Source organism: Symphodus melops (assembly GCF_947650265.1).
Source record: "Symphodus melops genome assembly, chromosome: 13".
NCBI classification, from domain to species: domain Eukaryota; kingdom Metazoa; phylum Chordata; class Actinopteri; order Labriformes; family Labridae; genus Symphodus; species Symphodus melops.
In genome coordinates, this window is record NC_136703.1 from 8,667,642 (window position 1) to 8,694,005 (window position 26,364).

At 40.1% G+C, this 26,364-nt stretch overlaps 1 protein-coding gene across 9 annotated transcripts in view; it reads right to left on the reverse strand.

The window, feature by feature from the left end:
• Positions 1 to 26,364, reverse strand: part of prdm16 (PR domain containing 16) — a 167,868-nt gene that overhangs the window by 36,020 nt on the left and 105,484 nt on the right. The gene's annotated exons all lie outside the window — the stretch shown is intronic.

The window sequence follows — 26,364 nt, forward strand, 5'->3', positions numbered from 1 at the left end:
CACCCTCAAGGAACACAATCAGGCATAATTGGCCAATCAGCATTGGGAACAAACAAAACCATATACCTCACACAGTGAGCCTGTTGGAAGCGGTCATTAGACAAGACCTAAACCACAAAAAAAGGAGAAAAAAAAAAGACGCAAAGGGGTAAAGCACAGTTATTCTCTTGGGACAATCATTTGATGGTTGAAGGTGGCTGTTCCAACATATGATCAGTCGATGTTCCTGGCTTGCAATGGTTCCTATGTTTTTCTTTAAAGGCTGAACCAATAACATTCCTGACCCCCCCAAAAAACACACTTTGTATTTCTGATAAATCAAAATTTAAAAAAGCATAAAAACTTAACACTAGAGCTTGCGTTAATTTATGTTATCAAGATCCTTGTAATAAACTTGAAAGCGAGAAAGGATCCATTGTGTTCTGATTTTACCTGATAATGCCTTTGATTATTGTGCTTGAATCTATAGGGAGGTGATTTACACTGAGCCGCAGTAAGTTGATGGAAGAAGCTGGCCCTTAAAAAAGTGTCAGCTGAAAACACTGTCTACATTAGGTTAAAACCTCTATTTTACTGAATGTAATGTCTTTTTTTATGGTTTTGTGTTTGGTTGAGGCCTCAATGGAGCTACCTCTTTGAACAATTTTTAAAAAAACCCCATAAATATCCAATCTTTATTTCCTAAAAATGCTGATAATCTAAAAAAGGACATGAAACTGGTGTCAGTGAAGAAGGCCTATCCATGAAGCTGCTTGACAATAATCAGTAACACCGAGGACACCCAGGGTGCAGCATTTCATCGCTCAACACTTTGACATCATTATCTATTACTTACTATCGATCAGGTCAGCCGTAAGGAGTCAATACAAGACTTAATTTGATAGACTATCTAAAGTCAGAATAAATGGATAAATGCACATTACATGTAAATTGTCCTTTAGCCTGTATAACTGTATTCACCTTCCTCTTTGTATTTATTTTTTGTTTAATTCAGTACTGGAATTCTTCCTTAATACACATTTACAATCACAATAGAAGTAGCCATAATGTAATCTATTCATGTTAACAACTTCTTTATGCGTTTTTACGTATGTACAAGTGTGTTCACGTACAGAATATCTCTCCTAATGTGTGAGCTTGAGCTTGTTCGTTGAATTACTCCAAACAAAACAATGGATCTTCTTAGCCTGAGGGGCGTATCAACCATGACCTCCCTGTGTGCTGGTTCTTAGTGGTCCTGGGGGGTATTTAAGAGGTAAACATGTTGACTGTACCTATGCCCCATCATACCACCATCCATTTACTACCCCATACGTCCAATTAACGAGGCACTAGCTAATTTGGGGCTGGTGCATATATGTAAATGAAAGGCAAACAAAAGGAAAGGGTGATGGATGACAAGAAAAGGGGGCTTGTGAAGGGTCCACGTGGGACACTTAGGACTTTGACACTAATTAAAAAAAGCCAGAGCACAGAGGTAACTCATTAGCTGCAACCTGCTTGTGAGCCACCCAGCGCACTGAGTGCTAATGCTACAATAGCCAGCAGAAAGAAGGTAAAGCACCATAAAGAAAGCGAGAGAAAAAAAACCCGAGAGAGAATGATAGACGTGGACATTGTGCTCAACTAAGGTGTCCATATGGACATTTAAGCTCAGCCAAATTAGCTTCGTTGCATTAGCCCTCCTGTGCCATTACCCATTAGTTTAGTGCAGGGGGTAGCAGGTTGAAGAAAGGTTACCATAAGCATTGCAATTAGGGTTATAATAGGATAAACAACAACCTGGCTGATGGAGGGAATGAAGCAGAACACAGTGCAGGGAATGATTAAAGGGGCCAAGTGTGTGGAGGTGGGGGCCTTTCACTATATTGATCTGTGGCACTGTAGTGTAGTTGAGAGAGTTGAAAGTGGCACCCACTGAGCATGCATGGCTTCTTTACTCCGAGGAGACAATGCCATCCGTGTTGCAAAGAAAACACAGGCACAAAAAGAAAGTATTTTTCTCACATACCTGCACTAACACGTGCACATGCACACTATGCCATATTTGTGCAACATGTGTGTGACTTCTTCCTCCAGCAGTGTCTCTGCTCGGTGGTGTTTTCTCTGGTGACTTTGTAAAATGCAGCCATCTACTAATATTTACTTCATCCTTTAACAACTAATCTCAAGAAATAGCATTTTCACAGAGGAGCACCAGGAGATGAAGGAGAGAAACACATACAGGAGGTAGAAACAAGTGCTGTAGGATCAATGGTGCAAAAAATTGTTTTTATTGAATGCTGTGTGGCTCACATTTCCTGCAGACACAGATAAGAGAAAAGGAGTGAGCAGACCCTTCTGTGTGTGTGCGTGCATGTGTGTGCTTACGTGCGTGTATGTGTGTGAGAGAGAAAGCGAGGGAAGTGAAAATAAATGAGATTATTGATGTTACATGTCAAATATAATTGCTGAGATTTGAGCAAAGAGGAGGAGAGGAAAGGCTGATGGGCTCGCTGATCCGTAAAAAGCTTCATTTAGGAGAAAGGCCAACAAGTCATAGAATTTTGATTGTGACCTCCCGTGTGTGAATATGTGTTTGTGTGTGGTACTCTGAGGGATCGAGGTCCCTTACCTTTGAAAACAAAGTTGTTGACTTTTAAATTTGAGTCCCCCCCTAACAAATGCACACACACACACACACACACACACACACACACACACACACACACACACATCCCTACACACACACACATACACACACACACACACACACACACACACACATCCCTACACACACACACACACACACACACACACACACACACACACACACACACACACACACACACACACACACACACACACACACACACACACACATATCTGGTCTGTATGTCATAACCCTTGAGCATGGTGTCAGAGTCAGTCTGTCAGATGTAATATTTTATGATGTTTCCAGTACAGTTCAGTTTTTTTCTCCAGTCAGACTTTCTGAAAAGACCCAGCACAATTCTCTAAAGCCCTATGGCATGCCTCCTTTATTTACACTGTTGGTCACAGTAGAGCTGAATGATAACATGGGCATGCCATGCCGTATCTGTTCATAGGGTGAAAAACATTCTTCCACAAGGTGGGAACATGGGAGTTTGTGGATGTGAATATCAAATCACATATGCAGTCAGCAGTCTACAGGACAGATAACATATAAATGTAAAATATAAATAGCAGTCCTTTAATTCCTGCATAGATTACCAAAGAAAGAAATTGACATTAAAGATGATCTGAAGGGTCACATGAATGGACGTTTGGACTATATGAGTGTACAACTCTGTGTATCTGTGTGTCCCCACTCACAAAGACATATTGAGAGGTATTATGGCTCCAGAGAGGTTTAGGCTTCATGATGGAGTCAGAAATCTCATTCACTAAACAAACATTTCACCTCTGAAGCTCTTTTCTACACTTTCCACTAATTCTGGTCATTTCTGGTGTACATCGTCTTCATGAGTAAACAGTTTCTTTTTACCAGGAGGAAAATACAAAGATCTTAACACAGCCCTTTCAAAAAAGGTTACATTTTCCAGCTCAGTGGCCAAAATGGCCATTTGACTCAATCATCATTTAAATGTCAAATGTCTGCATTGACGTCAGGACAATTTGTTCCTTTTAACAGAGAGATGTGTTCATAGTGACAGAAAAGTTAAACACATGAGAAAGAAGGGGCCAAGTCTGACGTTATAGCATGGCAGTCTAACGTGATTCAAGACTGCCTGAGCTTTATCATAAACTAAATAAAGAAATGAGGGAGAAAAGTACACTGTCATCGTTACAGGGCAACATTGTATGTGCCAAAAGGACAAAACTCTCACATGGCCGAAGATTAGTAGTGTATTAAAAATGATTTAGTATAATTATAGAAGATTAGTTAACAGCATGTGAAATGCAAGCATATATCCATAGACACCAGGTATTGTCTAATTGTATGCACTAAAAAAACAAATCAACATTAACCTTGACATATAGAAAAAGGAGGTGATTAAGTTATTTAACATAATTAAATCTTAGAGATCTCTATTAAGTAAAATAGTGTACACAGGCACATTTTACTTATATAACCTTCACTCCTTATAATCATATTACAGTAACAGTATGTCAGCAAGCTTCTGCATGATTTTGTGTCTGAGTCGCTATGTTATCTTTTTTTTTTTATCTGTGTGTCTCTCTCTTAGGAACACAAAACTGTCATTTCCTCCAGCCAATAAGATCCAAAATGTAGCGAGTAACCCTTGCCTTGTCCGTAACATTTCCAAGCTGAGCCTTTTATGGCAAAATCAGTAAAATACGCTCTCCACCTCGGCCCTAGGTTCAGACAGCTTCCATAAATATGTCCTTTTGACAGTAGAGAGCAAAGGTCAGCCCAGAGAATAGACTGAAGAGAGTGGTTGTCAATAGAGAACATATTCAAACCAAAATGGTAAGTTACATCTTCTGTTACATTATCTACATTCAGACTTTATTTATGTCTTCTAACACCTCTCATTTTAACATTTTATGTTAACTTATTTTTAGTAATAATTATTCCTTTTATTCAATGCCTTATCTATTATGGCTTACAAGCTTTACTCATGGACTTCTCTATGGATGTTGTGTGTCAGATAAGTTCTTGTACCGTGGTTTCATGTATGCTGATTTGTATATGCACTGATGTATTTACAAAAAGAAGGTTAATAAAGGGATTTGAATTGAATTAAGACCATTTCATTATCCTTTGACCAGGACATTCTTGTAAAAAGGATTGCTACTCTTTTATTTAAATAAATAAAATGATTATGAATTGTGAAACTTGTAGATCTCTTTTTCTCTCTCTGTCCAAAAAACCCCAAAACAAACAAAAATAACCCACCATACTCTTCTGAGTGTGTGTATTCAGATTCAGGTGAATGTATCTAATGACTCTAGCGCTGCCCTATCCATCAACTGGCGTATGCGGACAGTGGAAATCAATGGTTCCACACAGAGCTACCTGAGGTCCCCCACACTTCCTTTGTCATAACCGCTCAATATGTCAATGAGCAGAAAGTACAACACATTTCAGTTAGGAGGCTTTTGGCAAGAGAGGTGGTTATAAATCTTTTTAGTGTTTTTCGATGATTGTGAACTTCTCCATTTCAAAGCAGCATTGTGTTGTGTCAAAGATCACCTATTCAAGGGTGCCACTGTAGTCTTTCTTTCATTGATAATTCATTCCCTTTGTTACCCTCGGCCTCACATATTTGTGTGCATGATCTTTCAGTGATAGATTCATTTGTCCCTCTCTATATATTTCCCTCTCACTCTCTCTCCTTCTTTGCTCCTAACTCTCTTCTCTCTGGGCGCTTATTGACATTTTCCTGCTAACCTTCTCTTTTACGCTTCCCTTAATGTGTGCTGCCTTATCAGATGCGCAGGAGGTTTGGAGTTTCATTCGACCTCACTCCCTACTCTCCGACTCTCCTCCGGGTTATTCATCCCTCTTTCCTGTGCTCTGAAAGTCAAGCTTCCCTTTACAAAACCCCTGCGGTCTTATCAGGGAGACCCCACGACCCTGCAGTCATTGCAGCAGCCAGCAGGAGAGAATGGAGACCACAGCTCCCCAGAGAGGAGGACAACAGGATCAAAGTGTGTGCTTGTGAGTGTGTGTGTTTGTGTGTGTGTGTGTGTGTGTGTGTGTGTGTGTACGTGTAGGTGTGTGTGTGTGTGTGTGTGTGTGTGTGTGTGTGTGTACGTGTAGGTGTGTGTGTGAGAGAGAGAGAGAGAGAGAGAGTTCAGTAGCTCTAGAGCAGTCTATTTACTGCCCAACTGTCTAAACACTTGTGATAACATACAGTGACTTCAGTACTCCAGGGACAGAGCAGATGCTATTCAACATGAAACTAAAATTAAGCGACATCTTACAATTATTTTCTAATTGTAAGACTAATTTATTTATTCATTATCAATATTGACAATATTTTTAAAATTGGTCCTATACAAATACAGATTAATTGACTGATTTCTGTCTTTCAAATAAACTTTTCCTGGTGCTTATTAATTCTGGTGTTTGTTTAATTTTTTCTTTGTGTCCTGATTATTTTGATACTGTCTTCATTGTTCTCAAAACACCAAGTTTTGTTGTAAATTGCTTCGTATGATAATAATACCTGGTGTTGCCATCTGCTGGGAACTTCTTTTTTTTTTGGTTAAGAGGGAAAGAAAACGTTTTAACCAGGTTCCAGAGAAGTTAGAGTGAATGCACATCAACAGTAACACCTTTTTATCAACTTGCTCCCTCAAGTTTCTTACTTATTTTCTTACTGAGGCATTTTTTGTTTACTATTATTCAAAGAGTCAATGGAAACGTGCAATAGGATGTAATATTTCCTCCCTATGTATTTTTTTGTATGTGCATGCTTGTGTTTGTGTGAGTGTGTGTTGTGTGTTTGTAAGGTCTTTGCAGGTGCACTATAGTGCACATATCCTATACTCATGTCCTTATTCTATTCTGGCCAAGACAGCTCCCTGAGGAGAGCACCTGCTACCCACACACACACACACACACACACACACACACACACACACACACACACACACACACACACACACACACACACACACACACACACACACACACACACACACACACACACACACACACACACACAGGATTTGATTAATGGAGAGAACAATGAAGAGAATGCATGGAGGAGCAGGAAAGAAATCAACACCAGGGAATATATCGGTACAACAATGATATGACTGGGTTTTGAAAATACAATGAACCCCTGAGCTCTGCAATGAAAGCTTCTGAACACATTAAGAAGTGATCTGTGACCAAGTATTGACCAAACTGAACTAAATACACGCTTTTAAACTAAACACACCTTAAAGGAGTTGCTGCCAGTTAAAAGTTTAACTTGCACGAAATCTATCACATAAACTTTGTTTTTATTTGGACCAAAGTGGTCCGTGCTAAAATATCTTCAAATATGACTATGTAAGGTCATACATTCCAAAATGCTGAGATGGGTAGAGATAGACAGACAGGCCTGGCTGCTGCTTCAGCTCAGATATATTTATAGGTATTATCAGCGACTCCGTAATGCTGGCAATCCACAGTGAAGGCTTGCTATTAAGTTACAACAGGAAAATGACATCACATCAAAACAAGACAGACAGATGATCAAGACATTACTAATGCTCACAAAACTTTACTTTAGTTGCTCATAATGGCTCCAAACTTTCTCACTTCAGCTCTGATGTCAGATTTTTTTGGAACATTTTTCAGAAACATTTACATTTGTGAAGTGCAATCAGTTCCTCTTCTGCTAACATGAGTTGTACTTTCTACAGGGCTGTGTCTGCAGACACTGGGTAAATCAAGTGTCAGCTTTCTGAACACTGTGTTTTTTCACAAAACAGGACATATATTAACTCAGTGCACTGATACAAAGTGCAGTCGGACTAATTATTTTCACTAGGAAAAAACAACAACTTTAAACACATTGTTTTATCAATTTATCAATGAATTGATAACTGGTAATCATTTCTTGGGGAAATTTCCCACCAATGTCGAAAGCATGTAGAAAACTGTTCTTGGAAAACGAGATTGATAAATAAAAAAAATGTACTTCTCTCAGTTTGTGGGATTATACAGTATAACGTTGTCTATATTTTAGAATATTTCCAATTCCTTTTATTTGACAAGTTAGTTTGCTTTGAGCTTTGCCTCTCAAGTCATTGACTAATTTGGCAAAATTCTCATATTGTCTACAACAATATGGTGAAGCTTTAGCAGTAGCACATTTTAAATGTGTAATTTCAATATGCATGTAATTATGTGAGTGATTTCATGTTTGTTTTTTTTAATCTATATAATATTTCTTAACTAAGTTTGCTTAAAAATTGCAAACCCCTCTGGAACATAAAATTGTTATCTCGCGTAAGGTTTAGAGCAGCAACCAAAAAGATGAATGGGAAACAATAAAAAAGAGGAATACTATGTTAAGGTAAATTACAAATAGAGAAAGTGGAAGTTACGAAAAAACATCTGAGATAATGGGCATTTTGGTGTACACACCTTTTTACTTTTCTCCCATGCACCTTAGCAGTCCATGTTCTGTCAAAGTTCATGTGCACACAGAGCCTCTCTGTATCAAATGAAGACTCTTAAGTGAGGCTCAGTCCATGATAACCAGCCATCCAAAGTGAACAGTTTATTATGCAGACCTGGAATCTTTTAAACTGCAGACACGCCAGCACAGATTAAGCTGACATGTTTGCAGAGGGGCACCAGGAGTCTTCACACACTCACACACACACACACAGACACACAGACACAGACACAGACACACACACACACACACACACACACACAAAGACAGACACACACCAGTGACATTATAATCCAGAGAGCTAGAAAATTTGATTTGATATCAAAACTAAGCTGGATGGCAATATGAAAAGTTATGTGTTTGAACTGAGGAAGTGTTTCTGTTTGTCTTACTGAAAACATGTGATTGAAAAAACTGCTTCAAAACACCATTGTTCACCGAAACAGCAGCTAAACCTCCAGACAGAAGTATTGTCTCTCACCTTAACAATGAAGGTTGACTGTCTTTTCAAACTACTGGCCCAAGGGTCCAACAGATATGTTGGTAATAGCACAAATAAATCCTCCTCCAATCAGCAAGGACAAGCGGTGGAGGCTATCATCATGGTGAAGAGAGAAAGACAGAGAGAGAGGGGGGGGGGAGACAGTCTAATTCTTTCCAGCTGTGAGACTCTGACTGTGTGTCTCTGAGTGTGTGAGTGACTGACTGTTCAGGCGCTAAAATGACAGATTTACTTGGCCCCTTAAACACACCAGACAGGCTAGGCTGCACATACTGTAAAAGAGAGAGGCCTTGTTAGAAGATGATGAGGCCCCTTAGGCTCAGACTGTGTGAGTGTGTTTGCGTGTGTGTTCCTTTGTGCACGTGTGTGTTGAAGTGATCTGTTTATAAACTGAAACTTATCTATTGATCTTATTACCATCAATTCTACAGTGTTCTGCTGCTTCTGACTAACATGTATCACTGAGACATTTTTTTGTCCATGCACCCTACAGTAGTGTGTTTCCTTCGAATATAGGAACCACTTGACACATACTCCATCTACACACACCTTTTCTCCCAACTCCACTTAATTCATTTCCCTACTTATGTAGTTACACAGCCTCTCCTGCCAAGCCCACCTTGTGGCGAGAGGTACCTGGTTTACAGCCTCGCACAAACGCATAAACACACACACTTAGTGGGGTTCCCAGACCTATACATTGCTCTTGGCCAATGCTTGGCGAAATGCGTACAGTGTGAGTGAGGCTGGCAGAGCTCACGATTAGGAAGCCAGACATTTTAAAAGCTGGGATGTGAAAATTGTTTATCTATAAAAATAATAATCAATCATTTTCTTGAAACCTCACAAGAAGTCGATTTTTCCAGGACAGCAAAATGTGTAGTTTTCAAAGGATCCTTTAACTGGTCTTTGATGTGAGGGGACTTCCAGTAACAGTGTCATTGGACAGACACTTATCTCACTACAAACCTTCAGAAGAGTTCTCGACAGACAGAAACACAAACTTGTCAATGTCTGATGAAATGGTGGCACATCCAATCACATGCATCCATACAGGCAAACACAGAGTACAGACGGACAAACACTTACGGCACATACTGTACATTTACCCCCTTGACATGTATGCATATGCAGACACAAAGAAGGGAAGAAAAAAAAGACAGAAGGGAGCACAGAGGAAAATGCAAAGGGTATAATTTTCCACAATCAGTCTCTGCTTGAAACAAGCAATTAGGGGGAATGTGCAAAGCATCCCCTCGTGCTGGGGGAGGCACAGCGTGCGTGTGTGTGTGTGTGTGTCCATGTTTGTGTAGACCTTTCGTCTCCTCCTTTAGGTCTTTCTTGTGGTTAGGTAGGCTGGTTCAGGGGCAGTGCACAGCAAATTCGATAATTCCACGACCAAATGGGCCAGCGCATGCCCTCATATCACAGCTAACCCACACAGCATCACAGTGAACCGTTATACCCACAGTGTAATACAAACAGTATGAACAGGTGCCAGGAATGTTTTGATTATTTTTACCAATACAGTTCTGGCTGTTGATTGAGATCATGTTTTACAAGACTGAAGTAAGATATGCTTTTATTATTTGGGTTAAATTTAACAACTGAATAATATTTTAGACTACTTAACAAATATAAATGTAACTGTATTTGTCAAATGAGGTGTTTCCTTCCATATATGACATCTTCCCATATTTGAAATTGAAACAAACAAGGGCAGACAAAGATGGATAACAGTCATATGAAATAATTTGCAGCATATTAGATATTCCTTATTCATTTTTACAATTATTTAAAGATTAATTTTTGGTCTTTGCGTTTTTTTTGTTAAGACAGTGGAAAAGAGAAGGAAATTGGGTAAAGAGTTGGTTGGTTGTTACGACTATATTTTACATCATGAATGAACATTGTAAACCAAATAGCTATATTTGATTTGAGTTGTAGATGCAGGGTTACAATATGAGCAGAACAAAAATATATTGTCTGAGGCAGCCGTGGCGTAAATTGGGGAAACACAAGCCTTAATCCCACAGGTGGAGTTTCCTCCTTCAGGTTGCATGAGGAGGAAAAAGAACAGAGCACGCTCTTTTATCTGTGTGGTCCAGCAGCTCAGCTTTCTCCCTCTGTCTGTGTGTCTCTGCCCCTCTTCCCCTCCTGCTATGCTGCGTTCACAGTTCACAAATGCAGGTTGTTCTCTGTTCAGGTGTAGTGTGTGTATGTGTGTGCATGTGAAGTCTGATCTCCTCCTTTGAGATTCCTCCTTACCCCTCGAGTCACATATGACCTGAAATTCCTCTAAGTGCTAAGTACCCATGTTCATAAACAACTCTTAATTTGCATTTCAGGCAGTTTTTTTTACATCTTATTTGTTTTGTCCTTCATTATTTTTCCACAGTGACCTTTAAGCATCCGTCCAGCTTCACAATCCAACTCGTGCAATGGCAGAACATGAGGTGGAGGTAACAGAATAGGTGGTGACTGCTATCAGCTTACAGCCTTGTCTGTCTATAGAACAGACACCAGTGTTTGTCCTCTTGATCGCTTCAATACGTGTTCCCATCCAAAGTACACCACGGCAGGCTCTTACGTTGCTTAAAACTCACATTCTCTGCTGTGATTATTATCCTACAGGATACTTCTGCCTCACACATGTGTATGTGTGCTGCTGTGTGCTTGTATTAGATTAATTACCATGCCTGTGTGTCTGCAAAAAGAAGTGTGTGTGTAGGTGGGAAAGTGTGTGCGAAGCGTCCAGGGGTTTGGTTTATTGAAAGCCGCCATCCCTCAGATAAACATACAAGCATGAACAAGATTCTCCAAAGAGGAACAAGGTGTCATGGGAGAGGCAGGGAAAATAATCGTCGGGGTTCAGAGGTGGCGAGAAGAAAAGCGTGGAGGAGAGAAGAGCACAGAAAACAACATGAGAGGAAAATAAACGGCAGGTGTTTGAGAAGATTTAGTGTAGCACTTGCAAAAACGAGAAAGGAGTTCATTCAGAGGAGGAGAAGGAATTTTACATTCTTTGGAAAAGACCATCATCAGGAGTACTTTGGAGTATAAAAGCAGACAGGGAGACTAAATGCAATCTGTTTTCTTTTGTTGTGCTACCCCCCCCCCCCCCCCCCCCCCCCCCCCCAAACTAAGAAAACACAAGTTAATTCAATAAACATCTACTGCTGAACAAGTCAGGCCTCAGTACGAGTGCAGCCTTTGGACCTCAGGGAGAATTGCACACCCAAACAGGAGGGCCCCACTATCCAAATCCAAACGGATTGTGGCTGGTCGGGTTTTGCTCTGTGGCCCGATATTAAAATGAAGTGCTTGTGGCTGGTGTGTGGCAAGTGAGCCATCTGATACGGGGTCTGTGAATTGAAGCAGTAAAGGAGAGAGACCCATTCCACCTCCTCATTTGGGGGAATTACACTGACAAAAAGCAGGCCTACCAAAAGTGGCCGCATCCTGTAATGTGTGTGCATGCACATGTACTCACAAACATGGGCATGAAAACAGAGGCACACCACACAGAAGAATTCTCAAACATCTCTGTCTAAATGTGCGCTGAATGAGAAGAGAAAGAAAAAGAAAAAAAACTGAACCACGATCAATAAAAACTTTGTAGTCCAATCCCTGCCTAAACCATGATTAAAATAGGAACACCTCACAAACCACACACTTGCTTTGTAGAGGAGAATTTCCCAGAAACTCCCAGAGGGCAGAAACAGGAAAATGTATAGAGAAGACAGAAAATAAAAATGTGCCCGACTTAAGAGGTTCTTCCTCGCCACCATGGCAGCAAAACCCACAAAACGACAGCAGTACCTGCTTCCCAGGACTGGAAATACGATGCTCCTAAAATAAACCTTTAACTCTTGCCACCAGGCAAAAACGGGCACTGAATGGGGTTTTCAAAACAGCAGCAGCTAAAAATACAATATTGGTGGAGTGTGAGGTTTAGCAGCTGTGCATGTATGTGAGTTTGAGAGAGAGAGAGAGAGAGAGAGAGAGAGAGAGAGATTTAGAGGGAGAGAGATTTAGGGCAGACTGAGAGAGGCTGGCATTTCTGTGGCGGGCCATGAAGCATGAGCCAAAGGACCCGGGGCAGGCAAGCCGCTGGAATGCCTGGGCCAACCACCGGCTTCCTCATAACAGTTATTGACAAGTCACTACTGGCACCTGCTAGGGACGCCCATGGGACAGCAAGAGACTTCTCTGCTGCCCATTTCACATTCCAATAGCAAGATTAATGAGTATGCATTTCTTCATATAGACACAACACAGGGAAATTTGTAATCGGAGCACAGTTGGCCTCTAATCTTGTAGCCCCAAGTACAGAGACTATAATCCTCAAAGATGGCAATACATTGATAATCAATCATGGAATTAATTGTTTAATGCAGTATAATAAGCTAACAAAGTTGCATCTATATCATACAATTTGTCCTTTGTATGCACCACAGAGGAACATTTCAACTTTAGTCCACAGAAAATGTAATGGAGATTAGGTTTAGAGCTGTCTCTTCTCTTCCTGACTTGGTGTTTAGCTAAAGAGGATAAACCAGGGGAAGGTTTCTGGAGTGTGCCAGGTAAAATAGGATCCATATTTCTTTTGGACAAATGGAGGTTAATGGAGGAATCTAGAGGTTTAATGGGGGGGCAATCTACAAGCAGTGTCAGCATCTGGAGTGACAATGTGGGATTGTGTGTGTGTGTGTGAGTGTGTGTGTGTGTGTGTGTGTGTGTGTGTGTGTGTGTGTGTGTGTGTGTGTGTGTGTGTGTGCATGTGTGTGTGTGTGTGTCTGTGTGTGAGAGAGTCTTCTGGGACCATCTCCAGAACCAATGTATTACAAGTGTTCCCACTCTAACATTATATTTGGATTCTCTGGGATCGCTTCCAATTATTACTGGCACTTAATACTTTCACACCATTCAAAGATCCCCTTACTACTACTTTCTCTCTCTTAACAGACACACACAGACACACTTCTCTAAAGTTAAGGAAGTCAGGTATGGGGGCAGCAGCTTAAATAAGTCGAGTAAGAAGAGAATTAGCTCTCTTTATGTTATTACATGTGGATAAATCCTTCACAGAGTAGGCTGAGGTGAAAAGCTTTGACTTGTGAGCCTCGCTCAGTCTATAGAGTAGTTTTAGAGGAATACGCACTAAAGAAAAATGTCATCTTTTTTTATTTAAAGAAAAAAAAGGCTTCAGTTTGGTTTAATTCAGTTTGTTTGACAGATTTTTCTGTCAAACATATACAACCATGGACATTATGTAGTGCAATGCCATTGACAAACAAGAATGCAGGGGAAGAGAAAGCGAGAGCATCAAGGGTAAAAGAATCAAAGAAGAGAGGTAGATTCTCCTCTGAATGAGAGTGTGTGACAGGCATGGATTGTTTTAGCAGTGATCCGCTGTGTGTGCGAGTTAATTTGATGACAATTGATAAGTGTGCACATTATCAAATGAAGGTGATTTAGTGTAAATTTAAAGGCTTTTATTAAGCAAAATCACCCATAAACACCACAGTGAGCCACCATGACTCATTCTTTACAATCCACGGAAATGTTTTGAGAAGTTCTTAAGCTATTAGGGAAATCCCAAAGCTATGAAAAGTCAGGAATTGTAATGATGTTTTTTTTTCTTTTCTGGCGTGAATTGGAGGCCAACACACTGCCAAAACGCTTTAATGCACAGTCTCTTTAAACAACAAAGAATAAAAGCTGCCAAATAAATGTAACCAAGCTTCTTGATCTTTTTAATGAATGGAAACTGTGTTTGTTTGGGTTACCTTTATAAACTTTTATATTCGTATCCCTTTTACAACACAAAATCAGCTCCAAAGACATACTGCGAGTCTGTGGAAACATCTACTCAGTTAATCATTTTAATGATATAAATGTGTGTGGTACTTTTTGTCAAATATTGGGAGTTGACAAAAGTCCAGGCAACATGGAAATAAAGTTTTACTGGTCATACAAAAAAAAATGTGGACTGGAGTTTGTATCCAAGCAGTCCTCTTGATCTTTTCATCTTTAACTATTGACTTTTTTTTAGTTGATTATCAGATTTTGAATGAGCCTATATATTTTCAACAAAAACCTATAAAGCTATGCCAACCAAGGAACTTTATTTGGTCAATTTGTACACTTTATTACCTGGTTTTGTCTTGGATCAAAGGTATTGCAGTGATATTTCAATGCAAGTAGAATCCACAACCTGCTTCTCTAAAGAAAGTCAAATTAGATGAGCCATGCATGCAGGGAGCAGAGCAGAAAAGCATCAGTCTTTGCTTAAATCTCCTGTGAGGAACTTTCTGTTGTGTTTCGATTACGGTGCCTCCCCTGGGCACAGTGCTACCTCTTATCTCTAATTTTTGTCCAGAACATATGCAAGAAGTGTTTCTTAACAATAATGTCATCCTTCTTTTTTCGACAGTCAAACATATTATGACTCATTGAGAATAAAAGCAGTAAAAATGTCAAACAAAGACTGTTTCCACATTGTGCTGTTCATCACGTTATCTGACATCTCTCCCCACAAAATACTGAAATATTCAATCTTTATTCTGATGGTCTTGGTAGATAATAAGTATACATCAGCCTGTTTTATAACCAGCAAAAACTTATCACGTGAGCTATTGTAGCAGGCAGTGTCAAAGTAAATACAAGGTGCAGTCAAAATACATTGATATTTAAAACGCATTATTAACATTTTTCAAACTCTAGATTTCCAGATAGACCTCCAAAATCATAGCAATGTCTCACAGCAGCAGAGTTGTGGGCTTTATTAGGATTAGAGCAACTGTCTGTTGTGAGCTGAAAAGGAAATGTGACTCTGAGACTGAAGAAATATACGCCTGACATTTACGAGTCAAGGTGATGTCTTCTTGAAGCCTTATAAAGATTTACTCAGAATAGTAGAGAGTTTGAGGGATGTACCTTCTGGCATTTAAGCAAGTCTATTCAAACAGGAAACTTTGTCAGCTTGCAATTTATCAATCATTGTGTTCTATTGCACTGTTACCAAAATAAACCGTAAAGATAATCCACAGTCTGTTCTTTAATTTCTTCATTGAATATATACATTAGAAACAGCCTGAAACCTTTTTTTCAATAAGAATATATATAAATATAGAATAGTAACGATAAATGTACTTAAGTACAAGCTCAAGCCAATGTACTTTGTTACTGTGCATCACAGGAAGAAGGACTATTGGACACAGGAGCTTTTTCAGGGGATTTCTTCAAGTTCTTCTTATCCAGAGCTACAGTATGCCAGGTGTGCTCAATGCTTTGTGCTTTCATCTTTGAATGGAGAGGGTTTGTTCTGATTTATTCAATAAGCCAGAAAATAAATACACAATCAAGCTACGTGACATGTGCATTAAGGTGGTATTACAAAGAGGTATAAGGTAGACTTCAGCTCACAGATGCTCAAACACTCATACCAATCACTTGGCCATGCCCCCAGAGAGCACACCTTTCTTGGAAACCCCCCCCCCCCAAAAAACAAATTATAATAATTCAATATATAAACAAGTGCATTCTCCAAGTCAGCAGAAACTGTAAATTCCTTTGTGTGTGAGTGTGTGTGCAAGATTCCCATCAGTTCACAAAGGTACAACATCTCCTCCCACATCAAACACACACACACACACACACACACACACACACACACACACACACACACACACACACACACACACACACACACACACACACACAGCCTGTGTCTCATCATCTGTGAAGAAATAATGGAATTATATATATTTTCTCCCCTGCGTGCAGCGAAGCATCAAAGTTCAGTGCTGTGATAAGTTGCCTGCGTGCTTTGCCCCTGGCTATAACGGTGTGTGGTGTTTTCCTATTACTGGCATGTCCTGTTTCATAGATGGATGGACCTCAGGCTGACGTCTGCCACTGCCTCTGCTCTGCTCTCTGTGTTATTACCGAAATCGATGTCCATGTCTGCCGCCATTTATTATCCCCCCACCACCCCAACAAACACACACACACTCAAACTCACAGACTAACGTAAAAACGCAAACAAACACACACACACACACACACACACACACACACACACACACACACACACACACACACACACACGCATAAACTGAATCAAGATGAAGAGGGAATACTTGGCAAAGTTCTGTGGTTCGAAAATTCTGCTGGGCTTGTGAATCGCTGAGTCTGTGTGTTTTTTTCAGATTACACTATTGCCCCAAGATAAGCAACCGTTTGCACATTTGAAAGTAAGTAATGTTTTTTTGTTGCAGGCTGCCTGTATATCCATTCCAGTTTAATTTTCTGGTAATGTTTGGACTATCGTTTACTTTCAGTGTTGCTTCTCATAACATGAGATCATCTCCTGACTGAAAGAAAACATTCAAATGAGCAGATGTCAAGAGACACTCATTTGACAATTTCAATATCAATTTTATTAACACAAAGGAAATCTAAAGACAACTTGTAACGTCCCACATCTATTCTGGGTTATGTGAACTTTTGATTTGGTGATGTAACGTGTATAAAGAGTTGTACAGTATGGTAAAATCATACCAGGTAAAACCTTTTCTTGTCACATTAACTGAAAAGAGTGAAAAAAGTCACAATTGAACCAGTTTAAAAGTCTTTGAAATTCCAAATATATGCATTATCCATGCTCTCTGGATGTTTTCAGGCATGTACATGACTGTGTGTCACTTTGAATGCACATGTCCTTGTGTATCTGTGTGTGTGTGTGTGTGTGTGTGTGTATGAAGGTACCGTCTCAGCTGAGCCCCTGCGGTGCTCCGGTCCTTCTGTCCTCCCCTCATAACCTCACAAAGACACTAATAAGCCCCCTGATGATGGACGCTTATGGATTTCTGCGCTGCTAATTTCCGTAACTATCACTGTTTGAAAGATAGCTGAGGGATTTAGCAGAGGGGGCCAAGAGAAGGCCCCCTTGTATTCTGTGGGAACACAAGAGCTGTATTATGTTATATAAAAAAATGGACCTTCCCCCCTTTTCTTTCCCCCAGGCTCAGTCCATGATATTTATCTCCATGCAGTTATATGAGACCATTATGTTTATAGAATATCAAATACAGGCCAACACTGTTGTATTCAGTCAAAGCTTTGCAATTACCAGGGGGATGCACAATATTTCTGCCACAATCCATTCATTCAGATGTGACTTTTGAACAGTTATTAATATTTTGAGATAGCTTTCTTTGGCCCCTTGACTCCAGAGTACAATTCCTTCCTAATGATACAGTTAAATGCATCAGCACAGAACTAACCCTTTTTAAACAAACAGCAAAAAAGAAGATAGCCTGAGTCCCAGCTTTTTCAAAAGTGACATCCTGTAAGGTGTGTGCAAAATGTATTAACTTTCTGCAAGTGATTTGCCGATAGATTTCCTATCAGGAATCCAGTTCTCAAAGCAAGAGGAGTTTGTCATTGTGAGGCCGTAGGCCCCTAAAATCCCTTAATTACATTGTAAAGACAAATGCAGGCGAACTCCTGTAACCCTATCCCATGCAGCTGAACCAAACACCAGCCAGAGACCGCAGTGCCTGATAAAAAACCATAAAACGCAAAGCTCACATGCACAACATAACCACAAGTCTATGCATCTATTTGCAACCTGCTTCTTTTTACACATTCACTCTCAACAAGTTTTTAAAGTCTTTTTGATATCCAGAAATGTTTCTACTTTAAACTCTTTTTACATTGAAGGAATTGAACATCGACTTGATGACAATAAAAGCTTGATTATCTCTGTGAATATCTGCAGCACAACTTACTGATGAGGCAAATACAAAACATCATCCATCACTGCCTGTCACATCACATCATACAGAGCTCACTGCTGGATACATCCATACAACATGCAAGAGGCGTACATCCAAACGTTTGTGTGTGTGTGTGTGTGTGTGTGTGTCTGTGTCTGTGGTTGTGTCTGGTTATGTGCATGTGTGTATTTAATCTCTCACTGCCATTAATTAGTTTGTCATCACTGGAAATCCCCCCCCTCACTGCCTTCACCTCTACAGTGGATGTGTCCTCCTTGTGCTCCAGCCACACTGCAGCAGGTTTTGCTACCTGGGCCTTTTGCTGGTAAGTCGGGGGCCAACTTTCTGTCAGTGAGGAATGTAATTAGGGAGAATTAAGCGGCATGGGGCTTCAGGGGAGGTCAGGAAGAGCTGGCAGGGTCGAGGCGGGTCACTACCAAGCATGCTCTCTTTTTCTCTCTTTCTCTTACCCTTCCTCTTGTAGGACAGAGTCAGGGTGAAGAGGTGTCCTATTTAGTCTTTTTGCTGCTCTGTGGGAGGCTGATATAATAAACCACAGATATTTTCTCTGTCTGTCTTCCGCCTCCACCCCAAAATGTGTACTCTTGACATTTTCTAAACTTATATGAATTACTAATTATTGAAAGACAGACATGACTTCAACTAATATAATCAAGAGAATCATCAAACGGTCGTCCATGCTGATGTTGAAATGTGTCGCTCTCATTCCAAAATGTATCTTTCTTGAATGAGTTCTTAACAAGGGAAATGTCACGGCTTTAAAAGGGTAATATTTGAGAGCACTTATAAACGTGCTTGGTTTGACGAGCTACTTAGGTCGTCACTCACTTGTTAGTTGATATGAGCGATTGGCTCATCCCTCCTCAGATGAGTCACAAGCATATTAAAACTGCCCATATTGCCAAGGAGAATGCTTTAAAGAATAAGGAAAACTAAATTCCAATATGCTGCTCAATTCATTTTGTTAAAAGCTATATCACTATAGGCACATGCATGAAAAATAGTCTGCAGACTTCTTGTGGACTAAATGGAAAAGATGCTTTTAACACTGCATGTCACATTTACCCATTCACACCACGTTCACACTGATAATAATAATAGCTCAGATTTATATACTGCTTTCAAGAAACCCGAGGGCGTTTTATGGTCGTTAAAGGGGGACTGGTAGAAGACAACAAAAAAGAAATAAAACACAAACAACTGATGACAGAAGATGCTATGCTAGTGTCTATCAACTAATTTGATGCTGCACATTGACACAGAAATGATGCAGCAGAGGGCGTTCACTGTCTTGTACAAGGCATGTGTCTGCAGAAGCTGGGGATCCAACCCCTGACTTTCTAGTTGAGAGAGGACTGTCTCGACCAATTATCAACAGCAGCCACCGCATGTTTTGGTCCAGCAAGATTTGAGAAAGATTAAATAGAGTTAGCTGACTTTCCGTGCCCTCTGACAACAAATTTAAATAAAATAACATTTTCATTCAATTCCTTTAAGCAAATACCTTCATATCGGGTTGTTTGCCTTTTACAGGCACTCTTTTGATTGTGTTTGGGGAAAATACTTTTTAGTCCAGAGTTGATACTCAGACACCGCACTACCATTATGGGCTGTACTGCCAAAATAGCTTAAATCCCAGAGCTGCAACTCGGCTCAAATCAAACAATCTAAGGTCCCTTCAGGCACCTATCAGTGATGTCATCCATGTTAGCTTCATATATCTTTTTAAACACATGCTCCCAGTAGAGACATGTAAAGTATCTACAACGATATTGGACCAGAAAACTGTCAAAAAAGTGTTTTGGTGTCCAGGATAAGGTCATGTATGAATGAACTTGAAAATTATACTTTTAATATTCCACAGACCTCGGACATCTGCGGGGCAATCCTAGGAGGGTAAATGTGTAATATGAGGATGCGATGTGTATTTATGTATGAGACATATAAACCATATGTGTGTTAAGGCCATCAGATACAGTGTGGAACAACATTAAGACCAAACCAGACAGGAAGTCCCAGCAAGAATACATCCACACTAAAAGAAGTGCTCCCGGCCATCTGACAGAGTGGGAGGCCTGCACTGCTCTGAACATATTAGGGCCTGTGTGAGTGTGTGTGTGTGTGTAGGTGTGTGTGTGTGAGTGTGTGTCTGTGTGTGTGTGTGTGTGTCTGTGTGTGTGTTCCAGCAGAAAGTCTGTATAAGTGCTTTTAGATGACATAATATAGACAGGGAGTCCTCAGGGTTGAATCCACTGTATAAACTGAATCCACCCCTCTGACTGTCTCAATTACACTATGCTCACACACACACACACGCATGCATAGACACATACACACTGACAAACACACAGAGTGCAGCTGGGTGATTTTATTGAATGTGTGCACAGAGGGGATTTCCCCACTCATCTCCGCTTCAGTCTGTCTGTCATTGGGCTGCTCGCTCGCTAACTCTCCCTACCCGCCTCTCTCTCGGGACGTCTCCTCTTGTGCTGCCTCTGCATCTCCTCCTCTCCTTCCTTCCTTGTTTTTGGCTTTTACTGTCTCTCTCTTTTGGCAGAGTCTGTTTTTCCCTCCCATTATTCGTCTTGCCTCCCTGTAATTCCACTCTTAACCTGTTCCTTCACCTGCACTTTATGTCTCTATTGTCCATTTTTTCATCATGTCTGCATGTTTTTGTTCTCCACCAGTAAAGGATGCTCTTTTTTTTTCTTGAACATATTTCATCAATCAAAGCTATGGCTTGTGAGGAATAACTGAAATGATAAACATTGGCAGGTCTTGTGAGAGGAGTCAGCCTTATTCTTACAAGCCGTGCATGTCAGTGCAGAAACAAACCAAGCCAATCAGAGCTACACAAACTTAAAAGAGAAATGATGCGGCCATCCTTCTGTGCCAGAGTGGAACATTTGGGGATGAAAATTGTTCAAAAAATGTCCACAGTCTTTTTGACAGATAAACTTACATACTCCAAACTTTTTGTTAAGGTCAAACCATTGCATTCCCTTCATTTAAAAAACCAAAAACATAATAACATCTACACAAAGCAGTCACTCTAGCAGATACTTTGTCAACTGACAATGACATGAATATATTATTTTCCACTGATCTGTTAAACAACCCCTCCTCCCACAGAGAGCAGATGAACTTAATGTCACACAAAAGAAAAAAATATGGATAACATGGCCATGCAGGACTTTTTCAAATCGGATTCACAGCTTCACCTATGACACTCATGAACTGTCAACTTGAATAAAAACATTTAAAATGTGTATTAAAAGTCTTTTCTTTGACAGGAGACAGAATTCCTTTGTGATCTAACCAGAACTTTACAACACCGCAGTGAAAACAAAAACCTCTTTTCCTTCCTTTCTCCACCCTACATCACCCTTTCCCTCGCTCTCCTCGAAAACTGATGAGACTGACAGGCTGCAGTGTGTGTTTCACACTCCTCTCCTCTTTTGGCTTACGGCAACTGCCAAATCCTCTGAGGTAGAAGAAACGGGAGGGGATGACCGAGGAGGGAAAAGGAGGGAAGAGAAGGGAAGAGAGGGAAAGGTCTGAGTTTGTGTTGTGTCTGCTGGATCCAATAAGAGGGTCAATGGGAAGAGAAAAAGACCGGCTAGACAGCAAGTGAAAAGGAGACATAGGGATACTTCATGAAGATTAACTCACAATGTTCCATGTCTACACAAATAAAACAGTTAGGATTTGAACCAGAAAGTAAACAAGGATGATGCTTGGTACACCACAAATTTAATTCCAGGTTATCTTTAACTAAAATTGGCAACAGCATGGTATTTTGGACATTTGTCTCATATGAAGGCAGATTTCAAATACATTCAATGCCTTGAATTTAACACATAACTGTACAGCAAAACATCACAAAATAGTTAAACTACTTTATTAGTATTAGCCTGGTGCAGTATTTTCATGAGAAGAGAAACAGTATATGCTGTATCTCCTTTTTGGATTTTAATGCCATCTATCCCTAAAGTTTCCTGTCTTTTATAGGTTTTATGCAACAGCTGGGCAGAATTATAGCTATGTAAGGTTCTGAAAGCGATCCAGAGGTTTTAAAGAGACAAGCCAGATTTAGACGAAACATATAGTGTTTTAGACCATAATTACATACTCATTGTATAATTCTCCGAAATAGAAAATGAGTGGTTAAAAGCATAATTAGGAAGCCGTACGCCTACTGGTGATAGTTCCGAGATATAAGTTTTGGTGCAAAGAGGAGAATTTTTTTGTGTGATTGTTATTGGGAAATAAATGAATTCATATTTAAAATGAAAACAATGCACATATAAGAAAGGACATAAGAGTCATTATTCAAATACTGTACATTGTGCATTTAAAGGAACTAAGCTGGAGAGTTAGTGTCATGTCTAAGTCTAGAATAAACGGAAATTACAGTTTTTATGGTTTCAGAAACATGAACAAGTTCAGGTCAGGTTTTATCTTTTAGTTTCAGTAATGAAGACAAATATGACACCCAGGGATTCAACTGTCAACATCCTGTTCCTGTCGTAAAGCTCAAGGTTGCTAATCATGTTTTTGCAACTCAATCTTTGGGCTCAGTAAAGGCAGTAACACACACATACACATATGCACTAACAAGTATCATTAAGCAACGGATGGGTGGATGGGATGGTGTTTCTGTAGAAACAGTGGGGGGATATTGGAGCCAGACGTTCGGAGCTGTCAGGGTCTAGTGATAGGCATAGGTGTCAGTCACTTCCCAGGGGTCCACACACACATGAACACACACACACAACATTATCGTTTACCCTTTGGCTCTCCTTTGCACACATAAACACACACACAGATGAGTGTGATTTGATGTGCTCTAGCAGATGTAAGTGGACACCGTTATTCTCCTTAATGAAGATATATTCCTGGCTCGGGGTGGATGTGGGGCTCTGACTCTGCACCTTTACCATGCAAGGCTCAGTCCACATCTGCTTCCCATCAGCCACAAAGCTTACCTTTTTAAGGCAGAGGCGAGGGCGGGCGAGTGGGCGGGTGAGCAAGGAAACCGAGCAGCATTCGGTTTTGGCTTGATTCAATTACCAGCACCACCGTGAGAGAACATTCCCACTTGAGTGTCTGAATCTGTGTTGTGTGCATGAGTACGCATTTGTTTGGCCTGCTGCAAACACTATGTTTAAAGTTTGTGTGTGTGTAGTGGTTGACAACACTGGGTCACTGTAGTGTTGGCCGTTCACTTGGCTGCTGGTGCAAAAGTTTCTGTTACATTTCCTGTCTGTTCTACCATTGGTTGACTCTCTTCTCTGCTTTATGACAAGCCATGGTGGGTGGTTCTTTAAAGTTGTTAAGAAATGTGTGGATTTGGTGAAGGAAGACCACTGCTTTTTTCACGTACAAATTCAAATGATGTTGTAAAAAGATTAAATCCCAACAACAAGTATTCACTCAGTGCCCATGATAACACCAGGCATGTATGTTGGCAAAGAGCAGATTCAACATCTGCTCATAAGGAATTTGTAAAATAACGTTACTGAATTCAGACTAGACAGATTTCTCCTCCTGGATTGTGTAATTTTCATATTCCGATGGTTACAATTACAGAGAAGATTAAATTAGTTTTGAGGGCTCATCTCTACAATCATTGCAAAATGTACCAATTTTGACTTTTGTATAGAAAAGTTATGAAGATCCAAACAAGAAGAATTTCTTTGAAACTCTTGGTGTTTCAGAGATTAATTAATAAAGAGAACTATTTCAATATTGAAGTTTTTCCATCAACAAATTCATTTATTTGAAGGTTGCTGACACAATCCTTTATACAGAAGCTATATGCTGAGTAATTAGATGTTACACCATGTCTTCAAACTATGTTACAGTTTCATAAATGCTACACAGGTAGGGAGGGGAATTTTCTTCATGTTAGGGCTGAGATTGGCTGCACTGACTTCAAACTATGTTACAGTTTCATAAATGCTACACAGGTAGGGAGGGGAATTTTCTTCATGTTAGGGGCCTGAGATTGGCTGCACTGATGTTCTTCAAGTGATACAACAAAAAGAAACAAAAAAACTCACTTTACCACCAGAGTTGGGTTTGCTTTGTCCCTTCATACTTGATGAGATCTTAATAAGGCATCTAGTGAGTTGTATTTGTTTCACTTGTTTTATAACATATGCTGCACTTGGACTTTCAATCACATCATTCATTAGACAGTTTTTTCTGGATTTGTTTTTCTGTTTATCTCAGAACGTAGTCTGTTCTTTGGATATATTACCAAAAAGTTGGAGGCCATTTAAATCTCATTATGCTATATTCAAACTCAAATATTATATTTTGAAGACTTTTCAGTTAATTGTCGACTTTTGTCCTCAGTTGGCGACCAAATATGTATTTTTTGGAAATATGAGTCAAAATCGTAACTCGCAGTGTCCTCTGTTGAACAATTTTAACATGCTAATTAAACTCCTGAGAGTTCAGGGGACTAGATTAACCATGTCAAAGTGTTGACATCAACTTTGTGAGTGGAAATTCAACACTGGAATTTTAGTCACATAACACAACAAGTCTTAAATACCAAACACACAAGATCAATCATTAAGCATATAAAACGTTTTTGTAATATATAAGTTCGAGCCAGAACATCTCAGTTTCATGTCTCTATATCTTTCACACACACCTTTGTACTCTGTTCTCCCCATGTGGCACGCTGTGAGTTCCAGAGAGTGGCTGTCTGATGGGTTCACTTTTTTTCCCCTTTTTTGAGAGGTGGGGGTGTTGGTGTCTGAGACTGTGAACAATGGCCAAACTGTTGAGCAGCGACTCAACTCAGCCCAGAGGATTTCCTCCTCAACCTGGACCACCTAATACTAAATGACACGCTACATCATGAAGAGAGGAGACACGCATTAAAAATACAGGAAAGTTAGAAAAAAAGGGGGGGTACAATCTTTCGCTGTTTTTTCTGGCCACCGAAATCTTAGTATTGCAAAAAACACATCTACTGAATTAAATGACCTTACTATATCATCAGACATTCAGCAAACATGCTATGTTAAAGGGCTAGCTTCTCTGACAGCAATGCAGCAGTATGTCCTCCTTCTAAGTTTAATTATGGTTGGTTTGACCAGAAAAGTAGTAGACGGTTTTAAGGCTCCCCTGCCAAACGTTTTGGATGACCCTGGTTTGCCAGGCAAACGGCAAACAAACAGGTGTTGCAGCAACGGAAGTGAGTTGGTGAACTGAAATATGGAGAGAGATTAGAATGAAGAAAGGTTTCTTCACCTATGCAGGGCTGGTTGAACATGGAAGCTTCTGACATGGCAACCTGCGTGTACGTCGGAGGAGGGGGGAGTTGGCTCTCTTCAATGTTTTGACTTCGGATTGCAGTATTAATTTAAATCACTACATGGACTGCAGTATTAATTTAAAACACTACAGGTCAGAGTGGTATATATTGCTCCTTTAAGATGGATTTTCACAGCATAACCTGTCTTATGTTGTTTCTTCACCTAAAAGAGATCTAATTTCAATTCGTCAGGTGAATTTTGAGGAGGAAGCAGCAGGTAAACGGACTGACAATGACGCATCATCGACATCATCATCCAATGGACGGACTGACTCACATGCCGGTTTTCTTCCATATAGCTGTCTTAGCTCAAATGGTTTTACATCATAAATCAGCAGTAAAAACATCGCTTTGTGTAGCAGCTCCACTCGTCACATGACTAGCTTTGACCTCCTCCATCAAAAATCTCCCACCTCGGCCTACTGTAGCCTTTAGCACTGCTGCTAACCAGACCCAGATGGATACTTAAAACTGACAGCATATGGAGAGAACTTTACACGCTGTGTCAAACCTTACGCTGTATAGCTTCATACATTGACACATTTACTATTGGCCCTGTTTTTTAAATGATCTGTCTGGAACAAGGTTAGTCATATATAACCTTAT